The sequence below is a fragment of the Chlorocebus sabaeus genome, chromosome 9 (assembly GCF_047675955.1).
Source record: "Chlorocebus sabaeus isolate Y175 chromosome 9, mChlSab1.0.hap1, whole genome shotgun sequence".
NCBI classification, from domain to species: Eukaryota; Metazoa; Chordata; class Mammalia; order Primates; family Cercopithecidae; genus Chlorocebus; species Chlorocebus sabaeus.
The window spans coordinates 90,082,504-90,102,002 of NC_132912.1; the positions used below are offsets into that span (position 1 = coordinate 90,082,504).

At 38.1% G+C, this 19,499-nt stretch overlaps 1 protein-coding gene across 10 annotated transcripts in view; it reads right to left on the reverse strand.

Moving 5' to 3' along the window:
* Positions 1 to 19,499, reverse strand: part of SGMS1 (sphingomyelin synthase 1) — a 315,346-nt gene that overhangs the window by 144,746 nt on the left and 151,101 nt on the right. For 4 of the 10 annotated variants that reach the window (XM_073019158.1, XM_073019156.1, XM_073019151.1 and 1 more), the window contains 3 exons: positions 13,459 to 13,501; positions 11,227 to 11,356; positions 7,766 to 7,907 (listed from right to left, as the gene is read on the reverse strand). The gene's annotated coding sequence lies outside the window, so the exon portion shown is untranslated. Of the gene's footprint in view, positions 1 to 7,765; positions 7,908 to 11,226; positions 11,357 to 13,458; positions 13,502 to 15,709; positions 15,861 to 19,499 lie in introns of all 10 variants that reach the window. The other 6 variants (XM_073019152.1, XM_073019159.1, XM_073019150.1 and 3 more) reach the window with 3 other exon arrangements.

Genomic DNA, 19,499 nt, shown 5'->3' on the forward strand with positions numbered 1-19,499 from the left:
GGACCAAAAGTGGTATTTAAAAATTAAAATATAAAAAACTCATGTTAATTCATTCAACATATAGTTATTAAGCACCTAGGTACTAAGTATTACACCTTGGTCTAGGCTCTGGGGATAAAACAGTAGGATAAAAATAAAATAAAATAAAATTTAAAAATATAAAAATCCCCATCATCAAGGACAGCTTAAACAGTAGATTAGAAATAGCTGAAGAAAGAACTGGTGAACCAAATGACAAATCCAAAGAAACTGTCCAGAATTGTAACATAAAGATGGTGATATCAAAAATATGAAAGAAGGATGTGGAAAATGAGTGAGACAGTCCAACACGTCTTCTTCAATTTCCAGAAAGAAATACTAAAGAAAATGGGGAAGAGGCATTATTCTACGGAATAATGATAAAATATTCCTAATAGCAATCTTTAGGCCCAAAAAACCCAAAGATTCTCAGGGAGGAAGGGAGAGACAGACGGGGAAGGAAGGAAGGGAAGAAGGAAGGAAGGAAGGAAGGAAGGAAGGAAGGAAGGAAGGAAGGAAGGAAGGAAGGAAGGAAGGAAGGAAGGAAGGGAGGGAGGGAGGGAGGGAGGGAGGGAGGGAGGGAGGGAGGGAGGGAGGGAGGGAGGGGAAGGAAAAAAGAGAGGGAGAGAAAAAAGGGAGGGAGGGAAAAAGGGACAGAGGGAGAAAGGAAGTTAGAAGGGGAGAAAAGGAGGGAAGGAAAAGTTGGAGGAGAAAGAGTTTCCCCACTTAGATATAAGCAAATCACAGACTCCTAAAAACAAAGCAAAATCTTTAAAGCAGCCAGAAAGAAAGAAGAGATGATCTATTCAAACTAGACTCTGAACATCAAACAGGATTTACATAGGCAAAGAAAAAGAAAAGAAAAAAAGAAAAGAAAAGAAAGGAGTTTTCCAGATAGCAGCTTGAGCAAAAGCACAACAGGAAAGTCTGGATAGAGCCTAAAGTTTGCACTGAGTAAAAGCAGGGATACAGTTGGAAATACACAATGGGACAGATCATGGAGGACCTCACATGCCAAGCTAAAGAGTCTGGCCTTTATCACTCTGTAGTGAGTGGAGAGTAAAGTAAAGGCTTTTAAGAAGGGAATAGAACTATAAATGTGGCATCAGAAAAACTAACCAATCAGCTAGACCAGATGCAGAGATACCAGGGGAAACGCTATTAAAACAGACTACCCTGTGGTAAGAAGGACCTCACTAGAGTGGTGATAGAGTAGTGAAAAGGGACAAAAAGAAACAGAGAAAAAGACATTATATACATAATGGGGAAAAAAGGGGGGAAAAAATCAGTGACGCTTAGTGATCCATTCAACTTGGGTCACAATGAGTCTAAGGTGCTCAAGGTAATCAGTCCAACTTCTCTCTCTTCAACCTTCATGAGCAGTATATTACAGTTTTCCCCTGAATAGACTGAAAACTTCTTTTTATATGCTATAGTCCAGCAATGTATTATTGGTTTAAAATTCTACTTTAACAAACTACTTAAGAAATGAAGTTACCTCAGTTTTTACCACTGAAATGTGGCACTTGATAAAGCTTAATTTCTATAGAAAACACAATTTTGATGGAGGAAATCTTACCTTTTCTCTGACTTATTTAATGAGAGTTGGTGAATATGAAAATTCAACTTATATGCAGTACAAGAAGTAAATAGCCCACAAGAACATAGGTCTTACATTTTAGACCTGATCTAAAATAGTCTTTCCTACCCAAAAACACTCTGTTGCCCTATTTTCTTTCTAGCATCATATTTGAAATACTGTTTACTTCCCTCTTTATTACTTGTCTCCCTGAAGACCCTGCCCAACCCCTTTCGGACTGTAAGCTCTGTGAGAGAAATGATCTCGTTTGTTTGCCGTGCCCACTCTTGTGGTCTAGTACCTAGGAAAGTGCCAGGCATAAGGTAGAGACATTCACTAGATAAATGACTAACAGAATAAATGGCCATACCCAGGGCTGCAGCACTGCACAATTCCAGGGGTGTCATTCATTCACATCTTGTTGAATGTCACCCCAACAGTTGTAGCCATATACACAATTCATATACAAACAGCTCAGGCCCTATTTGACACCAATGTGTCCTGTTATGTCTGCAAGTTGGTCATAATTTACCCCTTTCCTGATGGAGAAAGCAAGAATTTTCTCTCCAGTTTTCACCTCAAGACTAAGCTCATTCTCTGAATAACTAAATATATATTAACATTAAGATCTTCATACATTGATACCCCTGCACCAACTGTCCAGTAAATAAAGCGAAGATTTTTAACTGTGGTTAAGGATTCTGGGCACCAATTGTAAATTAGCCATTGCAAACTCTTTAGTTAGTTCCTCATTTTTTGCTAGTTAAAAATATCTTTGGAGAAAATTCTCTAGTCTGAACTGAGCTGTGGAACGAAAACACTAAAATTTTTTATTTGTGAGTAGCTGGTTCTGTGATTTACCAATATAAATCTTCAATTTAAGAGAGCCCACCTGGCCGGGCGCGGTGGCTCATGGCCGGGCGCGGTGGCTCAAGCCTGTAATCCCAGCACTTTGGGAGGCCGAGACGGGCGGATCACAAGGTCAGGAGATCGAGACCATCCTGGCTAACATGGTGAAACCCCGTCTCTATTTAAAAATACAAAAAAACTAGCCGGGCGTGGTGGCGGGCACCTGTAGTCCCAGCTACTCGGGAGGCTGAGGCAGGAGAATGGCGTAAACCTGGGAGGCGGAGCTTGCAGTGAGCTGAGATCCGACCACTGCACTCTAGCCTGGTGAGCCAGACTCCGTCTCAAAACAAAAAAAGAGAGAGAGAGAGAGAGCCCACTGAAAATGTTTTAAATGAGTCTAGAAATAGATAATGAAGATTTCACAGACTGTCTGGCTGAATTTCATATACCACATCACTCTGATGGAAAGAGCATCTTCCTACTGGGTAATACACATCAACGAGAATATAGAAACCAGTCTCCTGTGGGCCTTTAACAGGTTATACCTTCCACTACTCACTGCTCTGATCACTAAAAGGTTACTTTCTACCACCAATACTTGTAAGGCTATCACTCTTTCATCTCTCCTAACCCTAACATTTCTGAGGAGTCTCTATGGAAACCACTATCATAAAAGCAGGCTAATCTATGGGAAGTCCAACCAGAGGACCTATGGTAAATATTAAACCCCAGAAGGACTGTGTCACTGCAGGAGAATTACAAGCATAATGGATACTTGGAAGTAATGCTGTCTGGACATCCATTTTCCATCTCTTTTTCATCCACCCGTAGGATCTACGATGCCTCAGTGATTTTCACAGTCTTTACTCCCTTAAGCAGCAGTCCTTTCTTTCAGCAAAAATTTGTGGAAGTTCAATACATAAAACATAAAAGGCAGAGCTGCTGGTTGATGGGACAATAAGGAGGTCCTCCTTATTGTCAATAAGGACAATTATTGACAATAAGGAGGCTTTGTCCTCCTCCCTCACCCCTTACCTACCCACATGACACTATGGAATCCCAAGGGAAATAAGGAACCATGTCTGAAAAGTAATGGTTTGGTGAGGATGATAGTGATTTAATTAATATAGTCTTTAAGAGAACAATAAGTAATAATAAGTCATAGTCCTAGCTTCATAGGAGCCTTTTCTGAGTAGAGTGCTTCTGTTACATGTTTACCCATTTCAGTTGTAATCAACTTCTCAGTTTGATAACTTTAATGCCTAGGAGCACAGAACTCTTTGGTTTCAGGAAAAGTCACATTAATACTACATTACGCATGTCTCTCTAACCACATTCATGACACCTGGGGTTTCCTCAGGTAAGTGTAGCTGCTGACCCAGGGTTTGGCCCATGTGAAATATTTAGGAGAAGAAAAAAGGTTTAGTGAAGTAGTAAAGTCAACTAGGAGAGCCAAATCACCTGCAAATCAGGATTTGAGAAGTTTCATCTAAGTATGAAAACACTGAAGTTACTTGTCACAGATGAGCCACCTCAGAGAAAGAAAAATAGATATTCAAAGTTTCCCAGTCAAAAGAGAATTTTTCCGTGCTACAGTCATGCACAGCATTGGTACTGAGAAACTTCAAGTCAGGTTCATTTCATGATGTGACAGGGCAAGTGATCGAAACTAGATTTTCTCATCATATCTGAAAGTATCACTAGGATATCATTATGAAAACTAGTGGCAATTATATTCTTGTTTTTTTTTTTTTTTTTTTTTTTTTTTTTGAGACGGAGTCTCGCTCTGTCGCCCAGGCTGGAGTGCAGTGGCACAATCTCGGCTCACTGCAAGCTCCACCTCCCGGGTTCACGCCATTCTCCTGCCTCAGCCTCCCGAGTAGCTGGGACTACAGGCGCCCGCCACTGCGCCCGGCTAATTTTTTCTATTTTTTAGAAGAGACGAGGTTTCACCATGGTCTCGATCTGCTGACCTTGTGATCCGCCCGCCTCGGCCTCCCAAAGTGCTGCGATTACAGGCGTGAGCCACCGCGCCCGGCCATGTTCTTGTTTTTTAGAGAGGTTTTAAGCTAAATTGAATGAGGATTAGGTTTACTAATAGAATGGATTCACTGACGCTATTACCCAAAGGGAATACTTATAGCCACTAAAAGTATGTTGGAAAAGAACATTTAAGCACATAGGAAAAATGTTGCAATTATACTAAATAAAAATGGATATAGAACACTAAGATTTTAAGTTTGCATTTTTAAAAAGACATACATATTCATAGGAATAAAAGCTGGAAGCATCTTTACCAAAATATTATCAATGGCTGTATCTGAGTGCTAATCTTTATTTTGTTGTTTAAACTTTTCAATATTTAACAAATTTTCTTTTTTTCCTTTTTGTTCATACTTAAACAAATGTTTTTTATATTTTTCTTCTTTTCTACTTTTATCTTAGGTTCAGGAGATACATGTGCAGGTTTGTTACATGGGTAGGTTGTGTGTTACTGAGGTTTGGTGTACAAAGGATCCCATCACCAAGGTGGTAAGCACAGTGCCCACAGTCTTCCAATCCATGCCTCCCCGACCCTCTCTCTCAAGCATTCCCTACTATCGTTCCGGTCTTTATGTATTCAATGTTTAGCTCCCACGTATAAGTGAGAACATGTGCTTTTTGGTTTTCTGTTCCTGCATTAGTTCCCTTAGAATAATGGTCTCCAGGTGCTTCCATGTTACTGCAAAGGACATGATTTCATTCTTTTTTATGGCTGTGAATATTCATCAAATTTTCTATGTAGAATCAGGAAAAGACACTTAAAAGCAGAAAGAAATTTTATTTACTGAAAAGAAATGGTGTACCTAAAATTCTGAGATTCATATATAAATGCCAGAGCTGTCCTTAACTGTGTGATTGTGTGGCAAAATTCCAGTCCCAACTTGCTTTGGAAGAAACAGCTGCTTATGCAACTGCTAAGGTGAGTCGACCCTAATTGCTGCTAACAGTGTGGTAAGCACTGGGTGGGAAATGGCATGCAGCCCAAGCAGACACATCTAGTTCTCAAGAGTGGCTCAGTCCATCATTCACCAGAATTGCCACTGTCCTGACAAAACCTCGTTGACGAACAACACCAACCCCATCTAGAAGCTTTTGCTTCTGTGAGGATGAGGCTTATTTAGCTGTTTAGGACTGCCTTTGTATGAATGCTAAACATAAGAAAATTCTTAGACATGTTTATGATCTAAATGTCACCACTGTGTATAATCAGCAAGGCAATGTAATTGTTAGAAACATTGCTGGTGAAAAACAGATCTAGGTAAAATTCTGGCCCTGCTATTTTCTAATCACATGAGCTTGGGCAAGTTTCATAATCTTATAAACCTCAGTGTATTCATCTTTCAGTGAGGTTGACCACATCTATCTCTCAGGATTTTTAGGATCATTTAAAATATTTTTCAGTATGTACATCCACTAATTTAATGAGAACATTCTAGAAGCCTAAATATATAGAAATTTCAAATTATTTAGCCCCTTATTGAAAAAAATCAGATACCATATATTCTTAAGCTTAAAACTTATATCCTTCTATATAAGGCAACTTCCCAGCTGTACACATTGAAAGTGGTCACTGAGCCAAAACTAAGTACTTGAATAGATGTTCTATATTTTAAAGAATTCGGGTTCTAAAACAACTTTGTGAACTACGGGAGAATATTTCTGGCAAAATCTTATCATTCTTCTATGTCATCTTCAATAACTCTGTACTAGTAGGACTATATTAGAAATATAAAAGTCCACTCCTGTCTCCCATGCTAGACTCATAATCAACTCAGAAAACACAGAATCAGTAAAGACATCAGAGCCTATGTGAGAAAGAGGGCATATTTTAATAACGTCTCATACCAATAATATATTCTCAGTGATATTATAAAAATAATAAAAGTTGGAAATATTTAATTTTAATGATTCAAATTAAGTGTTATAATTATAAACCAAATAAAATGCCATGAAATGGGGGGAAAGTAGCAAAAGCTGAAAAAAGAAGATTAAAATTCCACAAGAATAAGAATTTTTTTTTTTTAAGATGGAGTTTCACTCTTGTTGCCCAGGCTGGAGTACAGTGGCAAGATCTCAGCTCACTGCAACCTCTGCCTCCCAGGTTCAAGTGATTCTCCTGCCTCAGCCTCCTGAGTGGCTGGGACTACAGGCACCCACCACCATGCCAGCTAATTTTTGTATTTTTAGTAGAGAGGTGGTTTCACCATGTTGGCCAGACTGGTCTCAAACTCTTGACCTCAGGTGATCAGCCCGCCTTGGCCTCCCAAAGTGCTGGGATTACAGGTGTGAGCCACCATGCCCAGCTGAATAAGAATATTTTTAAAACTCTGCTTCAAAAAGGGAATACAGTAGGGCATACTATTTCTATGGTACACAATTTAAGACAGACTCAGTGCTGAATTCCATTCTTGCCACTTACTCTCTGGGAATAGCAGGCCAGTTGTTTAACCACTTGGAACCTTATTTCCTCATCTGCAAAATGGGACTCGCTTAATGCTTTCATGATGGTGTGACAAAGACACGTAAAATACTCAGCACAAGGTACATTTGTAGTGTTCTTCATTGGTAGATGGAAAAAGACTACAAAAATCCTAAAGGATCAAGGTGACATATGACAATAACATAGGCTGTGCCTTACCAAGAAAGCCAGTGCATCCAAAGCCAGACATCCACCAAAGGTCACAGGATATGAAATAATGGATATGAAATAATGGGTGTCCCTGATCTTGATGATACATTGTTGAGGAGATAAAAATTAAAGGCTAAAAACCAAGAAAATTGGGTAAATATTTAACGGGGGTCAAGAAACAAGCAGGTCAAAGTAAATGACTAAGAGGGAACCAATCAATCTGATACAACCATATCCAATCAGAAATGACCTTGATGATGTTCAGGGAAAAGTAAAGCCAGTAACAGCTGGTTTATGAGACACATTTGCTGAGCTTTGACATTGACTGCTCTACTCCCAGGGAAGAAGGCAATGAGGCCTTTAATTAGAAATTTGCTATCACTTTCATGTGACAAGAGTCTAATGTTCTTGAGGCATTGGGAAGGACACTCAAGGGTCTGAATCAGAGTTCATCAAAGAGTGACGAGTGACATCCCACCACACAGACAAGGTTACAGAAAGACACCAGGTATTTCAGGCCTGAGAGTTCTGTCCTATGAACAGTGGGATTCAAGAGAAGAGCTCATTCCCAGAGAATGACTCCATTTGACTGAGTAGAGCAGAGTGGGCCACATCAGGTTCAATCAGAGTTCTCTGTTAATACATACCTCCAACAGCTGCTGTTTTGCATTTATCGACAGGTTCCTCTAAAAGTAGTCTCAGGTATACTTGCTGAGGCAGGGTCTCGTCTTCTATTTCATGTTTCCAAACCATACACTTTTGGGTATCCCAAAGAACTCAGTGGTGTGCCTGGAACAAAGAAGCGGTTTCAGCTTAACGACTTCAAAACAGAATCACAAAATTCTACAGCTGAGAGAGACTGTGTAAATTCAGTGCAGTTCACTATAAATAAAAGGATTAAAGTACTTATAAACTTGGAAACAAAGAATTCATAATGAACCTTCCCTACCTCCTCCCATTTTTTCTTTCTTTTCTAGCTTTTTAATTGTTGTATTTTTTACAGTAGTATAATATATACATATAACATAAAGCTTACTCCATCTTTTCTAATTAAAAGTTAAGTTTTTAGCCCTATGACTATAAAAGGTGTTTCTCCTTTTATATAATTATCTACTATTTTTAGTTGCCAACGAATAATTGATTATCATAAATTAAGTATAAGTTTGAAGTTTCAGCTTCAAACTGAAAACAAAGGTAACTACTGAGTTATTGTCTTTACAAGTTGACTTATAAAAATGTTATGATCTCTCTGGAGCCAAAACATTACCCTGATAAGTAACAGCTTTTATAGTTATATATGTGTACATGGTACACATTTCCTGGCAGCATAATCAGGAAGCTAGAGACAATGTCTTGTATTAAAGAACAAAGAGGGCTATTCATTTAGTGCCTCATTTGTAGTAATTTGTACTTATGTGTGGAAGAATATGGAATCTCATGGTAGCTAGAAAGGCAGTATATTTTGTTCGATCGTATTTAATTTAATCAGTAACATTTTCTTTTTTTTTTCCCCCCCGTGATAATCTATAAGAATTAGGCTCTCAACCCTTTTCAGGATCATATACACCCTACAGTATTCAGTATCTATGAAAACTAAGCCTGTTCCATCCCTCCCCACTTAAATTTCAGGACAATCGTTAACTCCTTAAAGCTAGCCCTGGACCCCAGGATAAAAATCACAGGTGCTCTCCAGCTGTCAAGCTGGGGAGCTGATACCTTGAGCCAACTAACAGACTTAATTCTATAAACCATTCTTATAGACAAAAACAATCCACTACTCTCAACAGTCCTAAGGACTTAGTTAGGACCAGGCATCCCTCCGCACCCTCCCATCTTTTAATCATTATTTATTCTATCAGTAAGAAATGGTGCTACATCTGTAAACAATCAAACATAGGCACAAAGAAAGCAGTTATCAACAAAAACAGCAATAAAATAAAACAAACAAAAACTAGGACTCTTTTGCCATTACATTAGCTTAAAAGTATTCAATTAAAGTTTCAGGCCAGGCGTGGTGGCTCATGCCTATAATTCCAGCAGCACTAACCTAGGCAACAAAACGCTTAGGAAATGATGGAGCTTCTGGTTCCTCAGAAGGGGAGCGGGGAAGACTGAAAAGATGGGGGTGGTGAAGTGTGTATTAAAAAAAAAAGACCCTTACCCCGCACCATAAATTAAAGTTAACTCAAGATGGAGTAAACACCTAAAGACCTGAAACTATAAAATTCCTAGCAAAAAAAAAAAAAAAAAAAAAAACATAGAGGAAACGCTTCATGACATTGGAGTTGGCAATGATTTTTTGGATATGACATCAAAAACACAGGTTAAAAAAAACACACACAAAATAAGCAAATGGGACTACATCAAACTTAAAAACTAAAGGAAGCAATCAACCAAGTGAAAGGACAACCCACAGAAAATATTTGTAAACCATATATCTGACAAAGTGTTAATATCCAGAATATATAAAGAATGCCCACAATTCAACAACAAAAAGCTAAATAATAATTAAAAATTGGCAAAGGATTTGAATGGACATTTCTCCAAAGAAGATATACAAATGGTCAATAAGCACATGAAAAGATGCTTAACATTCCTAGTCATCAGGAAAATGCAAATCAAAACCACAATGAGATATCATCTCACACCCACTAGAATGACCACTATCAAAAACAGAAATAGAAAATAGCAAGTGTTGACAAAGATGTGGAGAAGTTGACTGGAATATTTGTACAGTGTTGGCAGAAATGTCAAATGGCACATTTCTGCCAGTTATGGCAGTTTCTCAAAACATATGATCCAGTAAGCTCACTTTTGGTATGCATCTGAAAGAATTGAAAGCAGGGTCTTGAAGAGATATCTGCACACCCCTGTTTACTTAAGCACTACTCACAATAGTTAAGAGGTGGATGCAACCTACACATCCAATGGCAGATGAATAAAGAAAACATGGTATATACATACAATGGAATATTATTCAACCTTAAAAAGAAGGAAATCCTCTTATGTGCTCCAACATGGATGAACCTTGAAGACATTATGCAAAGTAAATCAAGCCAGTCACAAAAAGACAAATATTACATGATTCCACTTATAGGAGATATCTAAAGTAGCCAAATTTACAGAAACAGAAGGTGGTTCGTAGTTTCCAGAGGCTGGGCAGTCGGGCTAAAGGGGTGTTGCTGTTCAATGGGTATAGAGTTTCAGTTTTGCAACATAAAAAGTTCTAGAGAGCTTTTGCACAACAATGTGTACATAGTTAACACTACTGTACACTTAAAAATGATTATATTTTATGTTATGTGTTTTTTACCACAATAAAAACAAATGAGAGATTATCCTGGATTATCTGAATGGGCCTAATATAATCACCAGGGTCCTTAAAAGTGGAAGTGGTAGACAGAAAAGGAAGTCAGAGTAATGCAATATGAGGCCATTTGACCACTGTTGACTTTAAAGATGGAAAGGGGCCAGGAGCCAAGAAATGCAGCCAGCAGCTAGAAGCTAAAAAATAAAAACAAGGAAAGGGACTCTTCCCTAGAGCCTGTGGAAAAGAGTGCAGCCTGTGGACACCTGTTTTGTTTTGCTACAGGGTCTCACTCTGTCGCCCAGGCTGGAATGCAGTGGCATGATCCCTGCTCACTGCAACCTCTGCCTCCAGGGTTCAAGCGATTCTCATGCCTCAGCCTCCTGAGTAGCTGAGACTACAGGCATCCACCACCACACCCGACTAATTTTTGTATTTTTTGGTAGAGACAGGGTTTCGCCATGTTGGCCAGGCTGGTCTTGAACTCCTGACCTCAAGTGATCCACCAGCTTGGCCTCCCAAAGTGCTGGGTTTACAGGCATGAGCCACTGCGCCTGGCCCGTTGATTTTAGCCCAGTGAGACCTGCCATCAGACTTCTGACGCACAGAACTGTAAGATGATAAATTTGTGTGGAGCAAAGAAGGGGAGGAGGGAGGGAAGAAAGGAGAAAGGGAGGGAGTTAGAACCCTAGATCCTCTCCCTCACCTGGTAGAGTCAAACAAACCATCTCTACATCCTTACATCCCTGTAAGAAGGGGCAGTTTACCCTCTGGAGAAAATGATACAGCAAGACTTCAAACCTAGACTCCAGATAAGGCTGAAACAAAAGCACTGGATCTAAGCATTCTCAGGCTTGGATGGTGTGACCTCTGGCTCCCTTCCTCCTCACTCCTCTGTGGTGCCCCAAATCCTCACAGGTAGGCTTACACCCTACAAAAAAAGTAAACAAAGAATTCCTTTTTGGATAAACTGAAAGGTCCAAGGAAAAAAGTCTACAGATTTTGATATATGATAATTACCCACTGAAATGGCTAGTAAAGCCTCTGCTCAAAGACCTTAGAGTGAAGCCAATCAGGTAACAAATTTGCAGTCCATTTTTTATTGTCTTACTCTTAAGTAAGAACAGACAACTAAATCCCCAGCACTCATTTAGGAAGAGCCTTTAACATTAAAATCAGTGATCAAAATAAGAAGATAAAGGGAACACACAGGAAAATGTGCAAAGAACAGGAAAAAACAGCAAAATAGTCCAATTCATATTCTCAAAAAAATGAGAAAATATTGCATCTATGAAACAAAAACAGGATTCTAATTTTTAAAACAAAATATTCATAGACTCTAAAAAATTAAATTCAAAATTACAAACCTGCTAGCAGAAATTAAACATTCAACAGATACTAAGGAAACCTCTCAGAAAGTAGAAGAAAAACACAGAAGGATGGAAAATAGTTGAGTAAGACTTAAGAAAATTAGAGGATCAAACTAGTAGGTGCAAATACCCAACTAACAGACTAAGAGAAAAGAGAGAATGGGGGGGAAATTATCAAAGAAATAGTACAAGAAAATTTACAAATTGACAGACATCAGTTTCTAAGCTGAGAGAACCATGAACATCAAAAACAACGAAAAGTGTCCCAATATTGCAGAATTCTGGAGATAAAGAAAAGTAATGAAACATTTTCCAGAGACAAAAAAACAGTTCACAAACAACCAACTGGGAGGCAGAATGGCTTGAGACATCTCAACTTATATCACAGAGCTCAGCCACAAAAAAATATAGTCATAATAAAGTAGACATTAATACTTATCTAAATATAGACTGCATCAAGAAAATAAAGAGACAGGAAAAGTAAGTATGTAGTAAGGGTAAAGGGTGGTCAATATGTAGGTATGTAGGAAGGGTAAAGGGCGCAGTAACAATGACTGCATCAAGAAAATAAAGAGACAGGAAAAGTAGGTATGTAGTAAGGGTAAAGGGTGGTCAATATGTAGGTATGTAGGAAGGGTAAAGGGCGCAGTAACAATGACTGCATCAAGAAAATAAAGAGACAGGAAAAGTAAGTATGTAGTAAGGGTAAAGGGTGGTCAATATGTAGGTATGTAGGAAGGGTAAAGGGCGCAGTAACAATGACTGCATCAAGAAAATAAAGAGACAGGAAAAGTAGGTATGTAGTAAGGGTAAATGGTGGTCTATGAGAGAGAACTCCTCAGCAGGAAATCAATGTTTAAGTCTAAGATTTTAAAAGGAATCAATAAATGGCACTTAGAGCATACGATGTGTTGCTTAGAAATAGGTAGATGAATACTGGAAAATACAACTAAAAGAATTGAAAAGGGCTATCTTTAGGCAAAGGGGCAATAACAATATAAAAAGAACAAAGAATGGCTATTAGAGTACTATTTGAATTCTTAAACACTATACATGCAATTACCTCTAAATAAATAAAATAAATGAAAGGAAAGAAGGAAGGAAGGAAAGGAGGGAAGGAGGGAGAAAGACTTAAGAAAACAATTCTACAAATTGTTACACAGTAGAGATCTTCAATGTTCATCTACACAGAAAGAATGGAAACAGCAACTGTCCTAACATTATGCAAATGATTACTTGTGGCTTGGGATAAAATTTCCAAATATAGTGCCATACATAGATTCCAAAAGTGCTGTATTGCAAACACCTAAAATGATAACAGGCTGTGGAAAATAATATTGAATGCTTCAAAAATATGACTCAAATAATGAAGACACTGATGTCAGATTAATGTATGTAAAGAGTTGGAAGAAAATTATTCTGGGGTAGGAAAAAAGCATTAGTTATAAATACTCCATTTTGCATAAATACATACTTGCACAAAATATGTACATAACTAAATTAATTAAATGGTAATATGTATTTGACTATTTCATCTATATCCCCAAAATATTCTTTATATATTCCAATTGCCCACAAAAATTGTTTGTTTAGATCCTTTCATGGGGAGAACACAGAAAATATAAATTAGCATAAAAGGTAAATAATTTAAAAATCCATTTACCTGAATCATGCTGTTATTTTTCTTCATCAGTCTTCCTTCCAATCTAGAAGAAAGTAATATGTAAATTAAAGTGCATTCTTCATGCAATGAGCTGCTTATAAGAAAGAAAGCCTAAAATCCAAGTTAACTATTATTCACTTCTTGTTATGTATCCGTAGGAAAAAGAAAAAGCATTATTTCACCAATTCCCAACTAATTTCTGGCTGTCATGGTATTCAGAGTAAGCTTCTATTAGACAATGCCAAGCAGAAGTAAGCATGCAAATCCAATGGCAATAAAAAAATTGCACACCAAATGCATCTGATGGTATAACAGGAGTTTTAAAACCATGTACCTTTATAAATTATCTCCTCTCCATTTAGGTAAATAACTGCTAACTGACTATATAAAAAAGATAAAGAAGCGAGAAAGTGTATTTTTCAAACTGTAATAATTACAACCCTGTGGTAAATTTTCATTTTTACCAAAATGCAATCAATAGCAAGTTAAGTGGAACAACCACAGACCACATACATAAGGGTATGATCAAACAGCTTATAAATAACTCTAACCCACATCACCCTAAAGGCTTAAAAATGCTTCCGCATTTTATTTCATGAAAGACTTTTTCAGCTAAAAATGAAATATGACCCTGTGTAAGTAAAATATACAAGTGAATTAGGCTACATGCAGAAAGGGGAAAAAGTAATTTTTTAAAAAATTAGCAAGCCCAGAAATCTTGTGTGGCTTAATAAATTTTCTTAAAGTGAACACCACTCTCCCAAAAAGTCAACACTGCCCTGCCTTCATATGGCACACATTAGTTTTGCCCGTTGGGCTAGGTATAATTATTTAGGAATCTATCTGGGAGTCTAAGAATCCCTGTATCTGGTCAAAATTAAAATGCTTTAAGGAAAGGGGAGCAAGTAGTCATTGACTACAAAGTGGTATTATTTCCGAAAGATGTTAACGTGTCTGAGGAAAAAGTTTTGGCTGATTGGTTGATTGTATGAGGTCAACCTGCAAGTTCTCCAGAGACCAAAGGACAGAGAAGCAGTTTATGATAGAAACAGAAGGGGAAGGGCCTTCCTGTTGTCCAGGAGGAATGGACTTCTGGGAATAAGATGGGAGAAGGCAGGAGCAGAGGGGAGAGAAGGGAGTGGGGAGGGAGGGTGGCCTCCTTTCTATAGGTACAGAAATACCTATAAAGATAGTAACCAAGCTTATCCGTGCTAGAAGCTAGATGAAATTACTAATGCATGATCTCACTTAATCTTCCAATGCCTATGAAGCCTGTTTTGCAATCCCCAGTTGACAGATACCAATACTGAGTCTCAAATCATCAATGGTGTCTGATGTGAACAGTCTGTGGGTAAAATAATGCTATTCCTCTTTACAGCTTGAATGCAGGGCTAGATTCGCCATCAACAAAAAGAGAGAGATTCACGAAAACGAAGCCTTATAATTAAATACAGAATATGCTGTTTTGTCCCTACCCACAAATCATTTAAAGGAAAAGAATCAACTTATTGAGGACCCAAGAAGTCTTCTGAATTACCAGAAAGTGGAATAGTTTTGTTACTTGTAAAGTAGGCCCATGTTATCTTTTTGTACATCAAAGAAGTTTCAAAAGAAACTGAATTTCATAAGAGATAATTTTCTGACATGTTAACTGGTTTTATGGCACTGTGTGCTTTCCCACTGTAATGGAAGAAATCAGAAGAACACAGTGTCCCTCAGAGATAGCCACAGATGCAAAGAGGCAAATTACCACCAGATAATTATTGAAGAATCCATGATAGTGTCACCTTCAAATGGCATGCCACACCTGCATGAATATTTAATTTCTATCACAAGTACTTTCAAAAAGCAGGGGCCAAAATAGGAACATAGTTGAAAAACGGAACTTTCCATTCTGCCATTTGACAGGAAGAAAATAAATATCTACCTTTTAAGGCAATGTGTAATATATCAAAGACATGTAGCTAAAAAGATCTTCCTACATCCTCACTGGTGAACACAAAGTAAAATCTCAATGACAATAAATGATTGTGAAACATCATGAGATGCCTTTATACTTAACCCCACAAGAACCCTATGTGTGTGTGTTGGGTGAGGGGTGGAGGGTGAAGGGTTTAGAATCTCCTATTTAACCAGATGAAGACATTAGGCTCATAATAGAGGTTATGTTGTAACTTGTCCAAAGTTGCAAATTTGTCCAACATCAAACTTTGAGGAAATGGGAAAGGGTTCCAAATTACATGTCGGATACCTTTAGGCTATTGTGTTGACCATAACAACTCTGCCTTGGTGATGAATATACTTGAATCTGTTTTTCAATAAAAATTGATCCATTCACTATTTTCCAGTTTCAAATTGCTTTTGCTATCTTCCCGAGTAAAGGATCTTGACACTCCTTCCTCCTGTGAGATGGAGAATTTTGTCAGCAAGTGGCTTGAGAAGGTCTAGAGGGACTCTTTTTAGGATAGCTGCTAAAGCCTCTGAGAGCACCCGGGTGATGTTCCTTTTATAGGATCTAGCATATGGAATGCATAGTAAAAGCTGCAGGCTTGATTTTTCAGCGGACACGTGCCATGAAGATACAATGCAAAAAGTTCTTTCTGGGACTCTATGAGTAAGCAAGTTAACAATGCATACCATGCATAGTAAATCATCTAAGGAAAAAATTACCCAAATTATACTTAAAAGTCTGTGGCTCTAAACTTTTGATTGAGGATTGAGCAAAGTATGACATGAGTCTTTGCAGACATTAACCTAATGACATGCAGAATACTGGTGGTGGGGGGAGTGTGGCACAGAATAAGGTACTCTTCCCCTATTCAATAATTCTGGTATAGCAATACTCAAACTCCTATGTGTTTACTACTTGTAACTTCCTCTCAAGGAAAACACACTGGAGTAGGAGAAGGTTCAAAGGGTAAAAAGGAATGGCCATAAGAACCAAGGTTGTGGAAAGAAAAGATTAAAGTTCACAAAATTCTGCAAGGCATTGGCAAGCCCCCACTTTATAAGTTTACATTTGTAGGGCCAACCCTTTCAAAACTTATTACTTCCTCTTAGATTGGGGTGCAGGGGGAGCAGTGGTTTCATTCTGGGGCCAATCTGATTGATCAATAGGCAGTGGCCTCCTAGAAGCCACACCAGAAGACAGTGCCCAAATCAACTGCCATTGTCCGCTATGGACACACGATGTGGAAATTGCAGCAGGCACGCTTCGTTTTTGGCAGCCCTGTCCCACACCCTATTATTAGAGTTCAGTTGTCGATCCTCAGGGGAAAGACAGTGTGTAATAAGAAATAAATAATATAGAGAGACCAGGAAGAGTACTCCATTAAAACTGCATTTTATTAGAATAGTAAAAACACTGAAAACTTTCTCATTCTTACTCATAAACAGCATGTTTTGCAAATTAGAGCCTGGCTTAAGAGAATACAAAATCCAAAGTAGAAAGTTTGTGTTTTCTTCCTTTATACAAAGTTAGTGTTTTCTTCCTTTAATATCTAACTCTCAATAAACAGAGTTTAACTAACCCTTTTCTCCCTTTCTTCTGCTTGGAGGAGAACCTTTACTATCTTCAAACAGGATCCTGCTGCTGTCAAAAAGCCCCAGGCATGGTCTCTAGCTTTGGTGACTGAAGGTTGCAAGTCTCTTGCTGCAGTCACCCTTAAAGCTTCTTCCTGCTGGCAGCTGGTATCACTGGTATCAGCTCTCTTCACAAGGGAGGACTTCCCACTACACTTAACGAAAGACTTAATCTTCCCTTCACTACACTGCTTTCTTACCTTTTCTAGATTAAAAGAGTAATGCAAAGGGTAAAGTCCTTCCTCAAACTTTGCCTCAATTTACAGCCAAACATGATTGTTTTGGGTAAGTTACAGACCTCCTCTCTTGAAACTGCTGGCTGAGATGTAAAAGAAAACAAAAAATAAAAAAGACCATCCATTAACTACCCTGGGAGTTCAGCAACTTCCAAACTGGCCTCTCAAACTGGTTTCCCTTTTCCTGTAAAACGCATTTGAATAGAGTTTAGAATAACAGGTTCACCTCGGAGGAAAGAACAGACTTATGGATTGCAATCTACTAAAAATGTAGGAGCTGCAGACTTATGGATTGCAATCTACTAAAAATGTAGGAGCTGAATGAGGGATTTAATGAGGGATAAAAATTCCAAAGAAATATACTACACACCCTTAAGGAAGTAGTTACTAAAAAAGATGATAAAGAGTGAAAGCAACTATGCTCCAGGCAATGGTGAGATAAGTTCATGGGAACAAACCATAACTGGTAAAAGACTGGAAACTAAACCAGTTTTAAGCACGACCTCAAAGCAAACAACACCTCCGCTCACCTTCCCAGAAAGAGTGACCAAGTGCCTTCGCTTACTGCTGCAGAAAAGAAGAGGTACTTTATCCCTTCATTCGGCAAAAATTTATTGAGCAAGAAGGTGGGATTATATAGAGATGAAAGAGCAGCTTCCCTGAAGGAGCTTAGTTTAGCAAGGAGAAAAAAAACACATAAATCAGTATTTACATTTCTATGTGGTACCAGGGAGTCATAACACTGAGCTAAAGCACAACATCAACCAACACAACCACTTCCCTGGTAGGGGCCAGACACAATTCTGATATTTTTAGGTAACTCATTTGAATCTTTGAAACAAGCCTATGAGACTGGCAAACACTTTTCCTGGTTTACTGGTGCAATTAGCGTGTATGAGATATAAAAAAGGATCTTTCAAACACAGAGTTTACTCAAATTAAATCTTCAAATTATGCCTCCCTCCCCAAATACAAATCTCAATCCCTATTTTAGCTTTTGCAGGTTGCCCAGCAGTATCTGAGGTTCCCAGAACTCTCGCTGAGAAATTCACAAATTGAAGAAATTATTTCCTACATCACAGGACTCGTTATCAAGGGCCACGTCAGTAATGCCCTGCCTACAGTAGAGCATTACTAAAAACAAACAAAATGAAAGCAGTTTTGTTTGTTTTTAAATCCTTACCCACAGATGTACCAAAATAATCTTCTACGTTATTTAATCCTAGCTTCGTCAGGGGCAAGAGTCACACCACGTCTGTGTTTAATGAGTTCTCAGTACATGAGACAGACACTGGTTAGCACCCAGTAAAATCATATCGTATTTGTGTTACCAATTAAATCAAATGGATCTTCTCAGTTATTGTCAAGACCACTTTTACTTTCTATATTTATTTTCTTTTTTGATTTTATTTTTATTTGACAAATAATTGTATACATTTATGGAGAATAATGTGATGTATTTTGATATATATTTACAATGTGGAAAGATTAAATCAGGCTAACATATCTATCACCTCACATACTTATTTTTTGTGGTAAAAACATGTAAAATCTATTCTAGCAATTTTGAAATCTATGATGCATTATTTATTAATATGACAGTCATCATTCCTTACAGTAGATTTCTTGAACTTATTCCTCCAATTTATCTCCCCATCCCCTCTCCCCCTTAACCATCCCAGCCTCTGGTAACCACCATTCTACTCTCTACTTCTATGAGTTTGACTTTTTAAGAATCTACATATATGTGAGATCATGTAGTAACATAATGTCCTCCAGGTTCATCCATGTTGATGCAAATGCGCCCACTTTTTAAAGGGTGAAGAGTATTCCATAGTGTGTATATGCCACATTTTCTTTATCCATTCATCTGATAATGGACTCCTAGGTTGTTTCCATATCTCAGCTATTGTGAATAGTGACACAATAAACATGGGAGTGCACATATCTCTTCTGCATTCAGATCAAATTTCTTTGGCTACATTCTTAGAAGTGAGATTACTGAATCATATGGTAATTCTATTTTCGGTTTTCTGACAAATCTCCATACTGGTTTCCATGATGATTGCATTAATTTTCATTCCCACCAAAAGTGCACAGGGGTTCCCTTTTCTCCACACTAGTCATTATTTTCAAGACTAGATTACTACCCGCCCTCAAAAGAGTTATTCATTGCTAGGTATTTGCTCCTGCAGTTCCCTATAATGCCCTTCCTCTATCCTG